Raw genomic sequence first — 12447 nt, 5'->3', positions numbered from 1 at the left:
GAGAAAATTGGATATCCATATGCAAAAGAAAAAGATTGGATTCTCTTAAATAATTTTAAGAAAATTGGATATCCATATGCAGAAGAAAACGATTGGATTCTTACTTTACAACATACACAAAAATTACCACAAAATAGATTAAGATCATATTTAAGACCTAAAACTATAAAACATCTGGAATAAAATAGGGGAAAAGATTTATGACATTGAATTTGGCAATTATTTCTTTGATACTACATTCAAAGCACAGGCAATAAAAATGGACAAACAGGATTAAATCAAACTTAGAAAATATACTAATAGCAAAGGAGACAATCAACAGAGTGAAAACCTACAGAATGGGAGAGAATATTTGCAAATCATGTATCTGATAAGGGTCACTATGCAGAATATATAAAGAACTCCTACAACTCAACAACAAAGAAATATAATCATACAAAATATTCAAAGAACTCTTAAAACTCAATAATAAGAAAGCAAATAATCCAATTTAAAAATGAGCCGGAGACCTCAACAGACCCCTCACAAAAAAGATATACAGATGACAGATGAGCATGTGATAAGTAGTTGCACATCACATGCTATCAGGGAAATGAAAATTAAAACAAGATACCACTACATATATATTAGATGACCAAAATCCAGAACACTGACCAAAGCAGGCAGGAGAATATGAAAAAGCAGACTTGCTGAGTCCTCTGGCCATCATCTTTCTCCTGTGCTGGATGCTTCCTTCCCTCAAACATCAGACTCCAAGTTGTTCATACGGGAATTTCTGTACCTTCTGCTCAACTTTTTTGTGAACCTAAATGTGCAATTGTGTGTATATACATTTAATATAATATTTATTCAGCTCTACAAAAGAAAATCCTGACACATAATACAACACGAATGAACCTTGAGGACATTATGCTAAATGAAATAAACCAGTCATAGGATGATAAATACTGTATGCTTCTACTTTTATAAGATATTTAAAGTAACCCAAGTAATAGATAGAGAAAGTAGAAGGGTGGTTGCCAGAGGCCAGGGAGAGAGAAAAATGTAGGTTTATTGTTCAATGAATAGAGTTTCAATTTGATAAGATGAAAAAATTCTAGATATTTGTTGCGTAAGATAGTGAATGTAGTTAATGCCACTGGACTGTACACTTATAAATGTCTAAGAGAGTTTTATATTATTTTTCTCTAACCATAATTAAATGATAACTATCTGAGTAAGAGCAAGAGACAAGTGGACACAAATTTAATTAGCTGATATTTTGCTTTTTAAATTTCAAGGTTATGCTTGAATATTAGTTTTACTGAGAATGTTTCAAAGTTATTCTGGAAGAAAGAAAAGGAATTAAAGAAGAATGGAGAGAAGAATGGAGGGAAGGGAAATTTAAATAGGGTCTTCTTTTAAAGTATGTTCCAATTCAGTTCATGAGTCAAGAAAAATATTTGGATTAAAAATTTGGAAATTATTCACTTTGATGTATTATATTTTATAATAAGCAATTTATTGAAACAAAGAACAATAACCATAATTAATGAGATTTGAGAAGAAAAAAAACATGGCAAAATATCTCGTACCAAGCATGTACATATAGACCTTGAAGAATAAGTATAAATTTAAGGCTTATGTTCAGATGTTCTTTCCCATTTTAAGTCCAGAAAGGAATTTTCATGGCTAGTTCAAAGCTATCTCTAGCAGAAGGTTTTAATCAACCAACTGTAAAAATAAATAGCCAGCATAAAAATAGTTACAATTGCTCTGAGTTGTGCTATTTACAGTACAGACCTTAAAATGTTCAGTTAATTAAAGTGATTGCAAACCCATTTATGTAAAGTACTTTGTACACATTATGTGCCTCTGAGTTTTTCCTTGGCATCCACTAAGAAATGGCTACTATGTGGTAGGCATAGCTGGAAAGGGAGAATTGTAACGTGAGGGCAAATTCACTGGCAGCCTCATGCACTTTTCCAAAGGTGAACACCTTTCCTGCTTGGTCAAGGGATCAAAATAAAAATGTTGATCTAATATATTAAATTTATATTTATAGCTTATCTATTTTAAATATTGTTATGGTTTTATAAGTAAAGAGCATGATGTAAATTTGGTTCAAACCTCTAGAAAAAGTTAGGTTGCCTTCACTGAATTTCAACATCAGAAGGTAGTGTAATAAATTACTCATGTAACACTCATCACACTAATTATTTATCATAATACTAATTATTTCATCTTAGGGTTTTACCATGTTTGCTAGTTGAAACAACTGTTCCTTGTGTTGCTTTTTTCAAGAAAATTGTCTATTCACCTAAATTAACAAAGGTATTGAAAAACTGTTGCTAATAGTATCTTTAAAGTCTTTGCCATTTGTCTACCTGTGTTCTCCTTTTCTCTGCCTTATTGGTTTATTTTCTCCGTTTTCTTTTATTGGTTTTGCTAAAAGTTCGTCTTTCTTTTTAAGTTTTCCAAAATAATTAGTTTTGGTTGTAATTGTTAAAAGTAATTTCTAAATTTTCTAATAAATTTTAAACCTTTTCATTCGTCTTCATTATTGTCTTTCTTATATTTTTCTTATTATATAATTATTAATTGCATTTTGCTGCCTAGAAATTCATTTGTGGATGTCCTATCCCCAGTACTTCAAAATGTAACTAACTATACTTGGAGACAGGGTCCTTAAAGAGGTCACAAAGATAAAGAGTAGAAGGGTGGTTACCAACCAAAGACTGGGAAGGTGGGAAGGGTAGTGGCAGGGGGAGTGAGCAGAGGTGGGGATGGTTCATGGGTACAAAAAAATAAAAAGAATGAACACCACCTAGTATTTGCTAGCACAGCAGAGTGACGATAGTAAAAAATAACTTAATTGTACATTTTAAAATAACTAAAAGAGTATAACTGGATTATTTATAACACAAAGTATAAATGCTCGAGGTGATGGATACCCCAATTACCCTGATGTGACTACTACTCATTGCATATCTGTATCAAGATATCTCATGTAATCCATAAATATATACACCTACTATGTGTCTATATAATTTAAAAATTAAAATAAAATAATGGAATTAACAAAAGTTAAATGAGCTCATTAGGTTGGACCCTAATCCAATAAGACTGTGTCCTTGTGAGAAGAGATTAGAACACAGACATACATGGAAGAAAGACCATGTGAAGAAACAGGGAGAAGACTGCTATTCACAATCCCAGGAATGCGGCCTCAGAAGAAATCAACCCTGTGGACATCTTGATCTCACATGGCTAGCCTCCATAACTGTCAGAAAATAAATTTCTGTTGTTTAAGCTACCTATTTTTGATACTTTGTTAAGAAAGCCCTAGCAAACAAATACATTAATGCTTAACTGGGGAGGGGGTGGGTGGGTGGTTGGTGGGGAAAACATTCTGAGCAATGTGTTGTCAGGTAATTTTGTCATTGTGTGTTTACTTAGACACACCTAGATAGTATAGCCTACTATAAACCTAGGCTATAATTGCTCTTAGGCTATAAGCCTGTATAGAATGTGACTGTACTAAATACTGTAGGAAATTGCAACACAACAGTAAGTATTTATGTATCTAAACATATCTAAACATAGAAAAGGAAATATATTACATTATAACATTACCACCACTATAAAATCTCTTGCCAAGAGAAATTTTTCAGCTCAATTATAATCTTAAGAGCTCACCATTCTATATGTGTTCCGTCGTTGACCAAAATGTCATTGTGCAGTGTATGACTACATATTTTAACTTGTTGATTAATGTTTATTGTACAACATCATGGGTTATAAGTAAATATATGATGAATTTTCATAAACAGAACACAATCATGTAACCAAATATGCTGACCAAGTAATTGATCAGTACCAGCATCCCAGACGCTTGTCTTGTGTCCTATTCTAGGCTTAATGCTCTCTCCTCACCAGTCCTGACCAAGGATAAAGTTCAACCTAATTTTAACAACATAACCTAGTTTTGTCTATTTTTGGCCTACTACCAATGAAAAAAATACATTATACCTTCTTTTGTGTGTTTTTCATTTGAGATTATGTTTGTTAGACTCATTTCATGTTGTTCCATGCAGTCATAGATTGCTCATTCTCATTTCTGTATAGTATACCATTGGGCAAATACATCATAAACTGTCTCTTCTATTGTTGTATTTAAGTTTTGTCTATTATGGATATATTTATAATATTTACTCTAGTAGATGTCTTTTGATAAACGTATGCACATGTTTCTCTTGAGTATAACTTAGAGTTGAATATTTGGGCCACAATGTATACATATATTCAGTTTTAGTAGATTTTGCTAGACCATTTTTCAAATGGGTTCACCAATTTACATCCTACCAGCAGTGCATGACTTGGTCAATATTCTCACCAACTCAGTATTTTTCATCCTTTCATGACTCTTTTCTGGAGCATTGTATTTGTATTTCCCTGATAATTAGTGAAATTGAGGCCATTGTTGTGTGCTATTGGGCACTTGAATATTCTCTTTTTTGAAGTGCCTGTTGACATCTTTTGCACACTTTTCAACTGAGTTTTCAGCCTTTTTCTTGGCCCATTTCTATTCTTTTTCTGGTCCTTAAAGGTCAGTTATGGTTGTTTATTTATTTTTAGTCTATCATTATGCACTGTATTTCTCTTTCAAAATGTTATATATTATACATTTTGTCTGGTAGTTTTGCTATAACATGTTCCATCTGTATCTGGAAGTATTTTTTAAAATTTATTTCTGCCTCAAAGATAAGCAATCATATCTCTGTACTTAGAAAATATAGGATCTAAATTCATAAGAATGGGATAATTATTTCCAAAAGTTTTATAATATGTATCTATTTATCTTAAGCCAATTTCATTTTATCAGGAATTTAAATGGAGAGTATGATGATAATATTTTTAGTATTTACCTGAAAAGATTAAATTATGAATATGTTTTCTGTGTACTAAAAATGATTTTATAGATTTTTATACACTTTTTATGTTAAAAAACACACAGTAAAATAATCAATCATTACAAAATGGGTCACTATGTATTTGTCTATTATTCAAAACTAATATCTAATATGCTGTCAACAAAAAATCTGTGTTAATGTAAACTAAATAGCATTGGTTTATATAGTTAACCCACTCATCCCATGGAATGAATGCTACTAAGGCAATGTGAATAAATAAGTTAACTCAGTCATCTAGAAAATGTAGGAGATAAGGAAAATAGAGTTGAATACCAATTTTATAAGATAATGAGTATATTTAGGAAATTTAGTAAATAGTAAAGCCAAAACATATTGTTAGATCTCCTGAGGAAGATATTTGGAAATGGATTTAGCCTATGCTTTGTAGATTGCCTATTCCAGTAATCCCTAACCTTCCTGCACATTTTAATAAATTATGTATTTTCAATAATGCAACCTTAAAAACAAAAATTGCCTTCATTATTCAATGTCGAAATTAAAAAGTAAAAACACAAATGATACTTGTTATCTGGTTTTCTTCTTAACAGTTCTTCACTCTGGGCCTTAGAATAAAAAATTATTATAGTCCAGGACAAAATTCTCTTATAAAGACTGTTCCCCATATGCACACATTTCTCTTGAGTATAACTTAGAGTTGAATATTTGGGTTTATGGCTTAGTTGTATGGATCCCAGTCTTTCTCAGCATGGAAAAATGTTGAGTTATGCAATAATCCATAATCAAAATAGTAATCTCCTAATAAGATGTTATAGGGGATCCTCAAGTCTTTTTTTGGAAAGGCAAATTAATATTTTAAAACAAATTTCTGGCTAGGTAATGCTGATTGCTAGAAAATTAACTTTGATAGTCAAGCTAAAACAAACTCACTATGTGAACTCTGAATATTAATATTCCTTATTTTCCAAATGAAATAAAAATATAGAATGTATGCCAGAGACTTAACCCAGAGACTTAACTCCAGGATACTTCAAACCTCTACTTTCATACAATTAATTTTGCTTCTATTTGCTAAATCACACTTGTTTTTTCCTTTCCTTACATTTTTCAATTAATGCTATATTTGGAGAGTTGGCTCGATTTATTATTTCACTTTCTTTCCAGATCTTTCCCTCACTCACACTCTGTGATAAACCCTGCTCATAAGACATTCAGGGCTCTGCCAAATCTCCCAGACTATTATTCCAGTCTAGGCCCAGCATGCCAGTCTTCATTTTTCCTGTATGGGAAAATTTATCAGGAAATTAGAAAAACATGACATGGATGAGATTAGCCCCTGAGGTGGGAAGAAATTATTATGAGGCTAAAAAGTGTGAAAAATTTATATAATTAAGGAGATTAGACTATACATTTTGGGAAACCAGGACTTAGAAGTACTTGTTTTTGATCAGTGAGTTGAAAGGTCTCAACTGTGTTGTAGCTTAGCAGAGAGAGGATTTATTAAGAGAAGGGAGATAGCCTGTGGAATCTTTAATGAAAAAGAGGAGGACTTAAAATTAGAAATTCAACAAACTTTGAGGAAAGAGATCTTAGCTCTCAGGGGCATATATATATTAATAGTTAGAGATTTGTATAATACTTTAAGCAGAAAAGTTTATAAATCTTTTACATAGTTTGAACAATTCTGATTCTTTAACCTATAGTCTGTCTCCTTTTAGCTGCTCCTAGACAAGAAAGGCAGGTTAGTGCTTGCTGGTAGGAGAAAGTTTCTAAAATGTCAGGGACAAGTGTGGAGGTGGTGGGTGGGTGGTGGGGATTAATTTCAGGCAAACTGCTGTGTGTGGCACCATCAGGACTTCTGAAGGACACTGCATGACTACCTCAGAGAAGCATCATGATCATAGAGCCAGGCTGAGAGAGATGATTTCAGGACAGAGGAAAGCAAAAGACAAAGTATGAAGTAGAGAGTGGGAGACAGAAGCACAACTTAATTTTCATAGCTAGGAGAATGTGGCTTCAGAGTTTGTTATTTGTTTACTTTTGGTTGGTATCTTCTGTCTGCTGTAGAGGTCAGAAAGGAACCTACCAAGAAAACCTGTGACTTCTAACTGACCATTCCAGGCACATGGCTCAGGAAGGCAATGTCCTGAGAAGAAGGAAAGAGAACTCAAAGTACTAGAAAATGTATTCAGCAATAAATTTACATTTTTATTTATACACTGTTCTTTGGTAATTTTGATTGCCCTGATTCAACACCTGAGAACTTAGTAGAAATGGATATAATTATAAAAATGAAATGCTGGACTATAAAAGCTAAGGGTAAGGTTATAGAACATGACAATTATTTTAATCACAGACCATTCTATAAGTCTTCACTTGGGTGAGTAGGGGAGTAGGGGGAGTCTTTTATTTTCTTTTTATAATACATTTTAGGCCATTGCTCTTTAACTGCACAAGCATATGAATTGAGAAATTGTAAGAGACAGCAGTAATTTGCAGCAGAACTGCTTTAATCTAACCACATCCTATATCTAGAAAAGAAAATTAATGTAGATATTGGTATTCAAATTGTGTGTAAAGGTGTTTATGTGCATGCAAATGCTTAATTTAATGTTACGTTGTGGGTTAATAATAGCCAGTTTCCTTAGTATGGATGTTTTCAACATTTTTTTCCAATGTGAATTAATATAATCACGTTGTAACTATTTACGAACAGCTGCCTCATTACAAAAGTGCTGACATAGCATTTACTGTATTGCCGTTGATTAGTGGGTAGAAACCAGCTCACTACATTCCAGAGTATGGAAGGTTTATGCTTCTTAGAAGTATTTTTATACCCCATGGAAACTTGATTTTTTTTAATGAGGGGTAAAACTACTAACATATCATCTTTATCAGACTTTGTAATTTTTCTTCTCAAGCCTTCAAATTTTAAAAGAATACACTTTGAATTTGTTCATAAGAATGAATTTCACATTGAAAAACTGCTGTTAATTTCAACCCCATTTATGGAAATGCATTAATCATTTCTATATCCTATATATAAACCAATGCTTATGCATGATTCTGTTCCAGGCACTCTGTTATGGGCTGAAGACATAATGATGAAATATATAGTATTTTCCCTCAATACTTGTAGCAAACACACTTGTAAACAGATTGTTAAAAATAAGTATTAGGATATCCAATGATATTGATATACAAGATGTAGAATTAGTAATGAGAAGAGGGTAATCATTATATTGTGTATTTAGAGAGAAATGAAAGACCTTCTAGAAGAGGTGCCATGTGAACAAAGTTTCAAAGAATGAATAAACATATGCCAAATAGGGAAGGAAAAACATTTCCACCAGTACATACTGTCCCTGTGTTCCATTCTTACAGCAGCTCTACAGGCATGGATAACTCAGAAATAATTCAATATTGTTGGATTAAGAATCTAGAAGGAAAAAACTGTGGGAGGTGAGACTGAAGTTATAAGAACTTACCAGCTTATAAAGGGTGTTTTCTGTCTTGCTGAGGAAGTTCGACTTCATCCTATAATTAATGGGAAACCACTAATTGGTGTGAAGCAGAGTAATGATGTCTTTATATTTATGTTGTGGCAAAATCACTTTAATGGCAAATCTAGGGGTGAGTGAGGGAGAGAAAGCTTGGAATCAGGAAGCAATACTCCATGCATATGAAGACAAGGATATATATTTAGACAGAAGCAGTGGGGAAGAAGATAATTTAAAATTGAAAGTTATTTCAGAGCAAAATTATGCAGTAGGCATGAATAAAACTGCCAAGGTCAAATGTACAGTGTATTGTGAAAGAAAAAAGTGCTACAAACAATTTCACAAAAGATCCACATGTAGGCTGTGGAGAAAAAGAAATAACCAGCATAAGAGATTGAAACAAGAGTAAAGCAGGAAGAGAACCTTGAGAAGTATAAGGTGATTGTATTAGTCCATTCTTGAACAGCTATAAAGAACTACCTGAGACTGGATAATTCATAAGAAAGAGGTTTAATCAGCTCACAGTTCTGTGGGCTGTACAGGAAGCATGGCTGGTAAGGTCTTAGGAAACTTACAATCATGGTGGAAGGCAAAAGAAAAGCAAGCATGTCTACATGGCGGGAGCAGGAGGAAGAGAGAGGAGTGGGAAGTGATACACACTTTTAAACAAGCAAGTCTCAGGAGAACTCTATCACAAGACAGCACCAGGGGGATGGTGCTAAACCATTAGAAACTGCCCTCATTATCCAATCACCTCCTACCAGGCCCCTTCTCTAACAATGGGGATTATAATTTGACATGAGATTTGGGTGGGGACACAGAGCCAAACCATATCATTCTACTCCTGGCCCCTCCCAAATCTCTTGTCTTTCTCACATTGCAAAATACAATCATCCCTTCTAAATAGTTCTTGAAAGTCTTAACTCATTTCAGCGTTAACTCAAAAGTCCACAGTCAAAAGTCTCACCTGAGACAAGGCAAGTCTTTTCCACATTTTAGCCTGTAAAATATAAAGCAAGTTAGTTACTTCCAGATACAATGCGGGGACAGGCATTGGGTAAATGCTCCCATTTCAAAGGAAGAACTTGGCCAAAACAAAGGAGCTACAGGCCCCATGCATATCCAAAATCCAGCAGAGCAGTTATTAAATCTTAAAGCTCCACAATCATCTCACTTGACTCCATGTCTTACATCCAGGCCACACACTCACGCAAAGGATGAGCTCCCATGGACTTGGGCAGCTCCAACCTTGTGGCTCTGCAGGGTACAGCTCTCATGGCTGCTTTCACAGACTGGCATTGAATGCCTGTGGCTCTTCCAGTGCACAGTGCAAGCTGCTGGTGGATCTACCTTTCTGGGGTCTGGACGGTGGCCTTCTTCTCACAGCCGCACGAGGCCATTCCCCAGGGGCACTCTGTGTGAAGGTTCCAATCCCACATTTCCCCTCCATGCTGCCCTAGTAGAGCTTCTCCATGAGGGCTCTGACCCTGCAGCAGACTTCTGCCTGGAAATCCCAGGTGTTTCCATGCATCCTCTGAAATCTAGGTGCAGTCTCCCAAGCTTCAACTGTTGCCCTCTGTGCATCCACAGACTTAACAATATGTGGAAGCTGCCAAGACTTGGCTTGGGGTTTGCACCCTCTGAAGCAACAGTTTAAGCTGTGCATTGGCCCATTTTAGCCAGTGGCTAGAGCTGAAGTGGCCACAATGCAGGCATCAAGTCCCGAGGCTGCACAGAGCAGCAGGGCCCTGGGCATTGCTCATAACACCATTCTTCCCTCCTAGGCCACCAGGTCTGTAATGAGAAGGGCTGCTGTAAAGGTTTTTGAAATGTCTTGGAGGCATTTTTCCCATTGTCTTGGCTATTAACATTGGGCTCCTTTTTACTTATGCAAATTTCTGCAGCCAGGTTGAATTGTTCCACAGAAAATAGGTTTTTCTTTTGTACCACATGGTCAGGCTGCAAAGTTTCCAAACTTTTGTGCTCTGCTTCCCTTCTAAATGTAAGATTCAGTTTCAGATAATCTCTTTGTGCATGCATATGAGTGTCTGTTGTTAGAAGCTGCCAGACAACATCTCGAATATTTTGGTGCTTAGCATTCAATTTGAAATTTAAAAAAATTGTGGAAATTTATTCCACGAAATATACTAAATCATCTCTCTCAAGTCCAAAAGTTCCACAGATCCCTAGAGAAGGGGCACAATGCTGCCAGTCTCTTTGTTAAAGCATAGCAAGAGTGACCTTACTCCAGTTTCCAAGAAGTTACTCGTCTTCATCTCAGACCACCTCAGCCTGGAGTTGATTGTTTATATCAGTATCAGCATTTTGGTCACAACTATTTAACAAATATCTAGAAAGTTTTAAACTTTCCCTCATCGGCCTGTCTTCTTCTGAGCCCTCCAAACTGCCCCACCCTCTGCCTGTTACCCAATTCGAAGGTTGCTTCCACATTTTCACGTATCTTTATAGCAATGCCCCGCTTCTCTGGCACCAATTTTTTGTATTAATTTGTTCTTGCACTGCTATAAAGAACTACCTGAGACTGGGTAATTTATAAGAAAAGAGTTTTAATTCGCTTATGGTTCTGTGGGCTGTACAGGAATCATGGCTGGGGAGGTCTTATGAAATTTACAATCATGGTGGAAGGCAAAGGGGAAGCAAGCTTGTCTACATGGCAGGAGCAGGAGGAAGAGAGAGGAGTGGGCGGTGCCACATACTTTTAAACAAGCAGGCATCAGGAGAACTCTATCATAAGACAGCACCAGGGGGATGTTGTCAAACCATTTTTGTTTGTTTGTTTGTTTTGTATTTTAAGAAGGATTTAATGAAAAGACAACCAGCAGAGTTATGGGCAGGTTTTTTTTAAATTATAATTTAAGTTATGGGATACATGTGCAGAAAGTGCAGGTTTGTTACACAGGTATACATGTGCCATGGTGGTTTGCTGCACCCATCAACCTGTCATCTACATTAAACCATGATCCAATCACCTCCCTCCAGACCCCTCCTCCAACACTGGAGTTTGCAATTCAACATGAGTATGGAAAAATTCAGTTCTGTTCTGCTGAGAGGGTTGACAAAGGGGCTTAATTTTCCTTAATGTATTAAAATTTTTCTCACTATAGGATTCCTTAACTTCATTTGTTGCTCCTTTGTCAATGTCCTTATAGCATGGAAGTCCTGGTGAATTATCACACACTCCTAATGTGCTGAGAAATACCACTTTCAAGACACTGAGATATAAAACCACTTAAAAGTAAGTACTCATTTTTTCAAATAAGCCAGGAGCTTTTTAAACCAATGATAATAGAACTAGTATTCTTAAGAGTAGTCCCTTATAGCATTGACATGTTTTATTTACCGACAATTTTAGAAGAAGTGCTTCATAAATGTTGGAGACTGCTGTTATCTCAAATGTATATCAAACATGGTTGGAAGGGATTTTTTTACATAAGCGTATATAGTCTCTGTCATTTTTTTTTAAGGATATAATCTGAACGTACATCATTTTGGCACTCATACTTTAAGGTGGCCCTGTAAACCCTGCCTCATGGTGTTGAGGCTTTTGTGGGATCTGTTACTTGATTCTGACCAACGAAACATCAAATGAAAGGGATAGGTAGATAGGTTTGTTGTGATTACAAGTACTTGAATAAATAAGAGTGTAGAGTTGATCCTGGTGCAATCTTCTTCTCAGTTCCAGGCTTTGAAGAAGGAAGGATTCATGAATTTTATAACTGTAAGAGAATGAGTTCTGCCAAAAATCTAAGGGAGCTTGAAAGCATATCTTTCCTTAGTTCAGCCTCTGCATAAGAACCCAGCTTTGCCTGACACCTTGATTGCAGCCTTGATAAGACCGTAAGAAAGACCATAAGAAAACCCAAGCAGATGTGCCTATAGACTCCTCACCAACAACTGCAATATCACAGATGCGTCCAGACTCCTTACCCACAACTGCGATATCACAGATGTGTCGAGACTCCCCACCCACAACTGCGATATCACAGATGTGTCGAGACTCCCCACCCACAACTGCG

At 35.5% G+C, this 12447-nt stretch overlaps 1 long non-coding RNA gene across 1 annotated transcript in view; it reads left to right on the top strand.

Annotated features, from left to right (window-relative positions):
• LOC134806986 (uncharacterized) overlaps positions 1–11666 on the top strand; it is a 128068-nt gene extending 116402 nt beyond the window's left edge. Inside the window, exon 3 of the long non-coding RNA XR_010157283.1 lies at positions 11581–11666. This is a non-coding gene — a long non-coding RNA (uncharacterized LOC134806986). The remainder of the gene's footprint in view (positions 1–11580) is intronic.
• The last annotated feature ends 781 nt before the right edge of the window (positions 11667–12447 follow it).

Source organism: Pan troglodytes, chromosome 4 (genome assembly GCF_028858775.2).
Source record: "Pan troglodytes isolate AG18354 chromosome 4, NHGRI_mPanTro3-v2.0_pri, whole genome shotgun sequence".
Taxonomy (NCBI): Eukaryota; Metazoa; Chordata; class Mammalia; order Primates; family Hominidae; genus Pan; species Pan troglodytes.
This window is presented reverse-complemented; position numbering and strand designations above follow the sequence as displayed.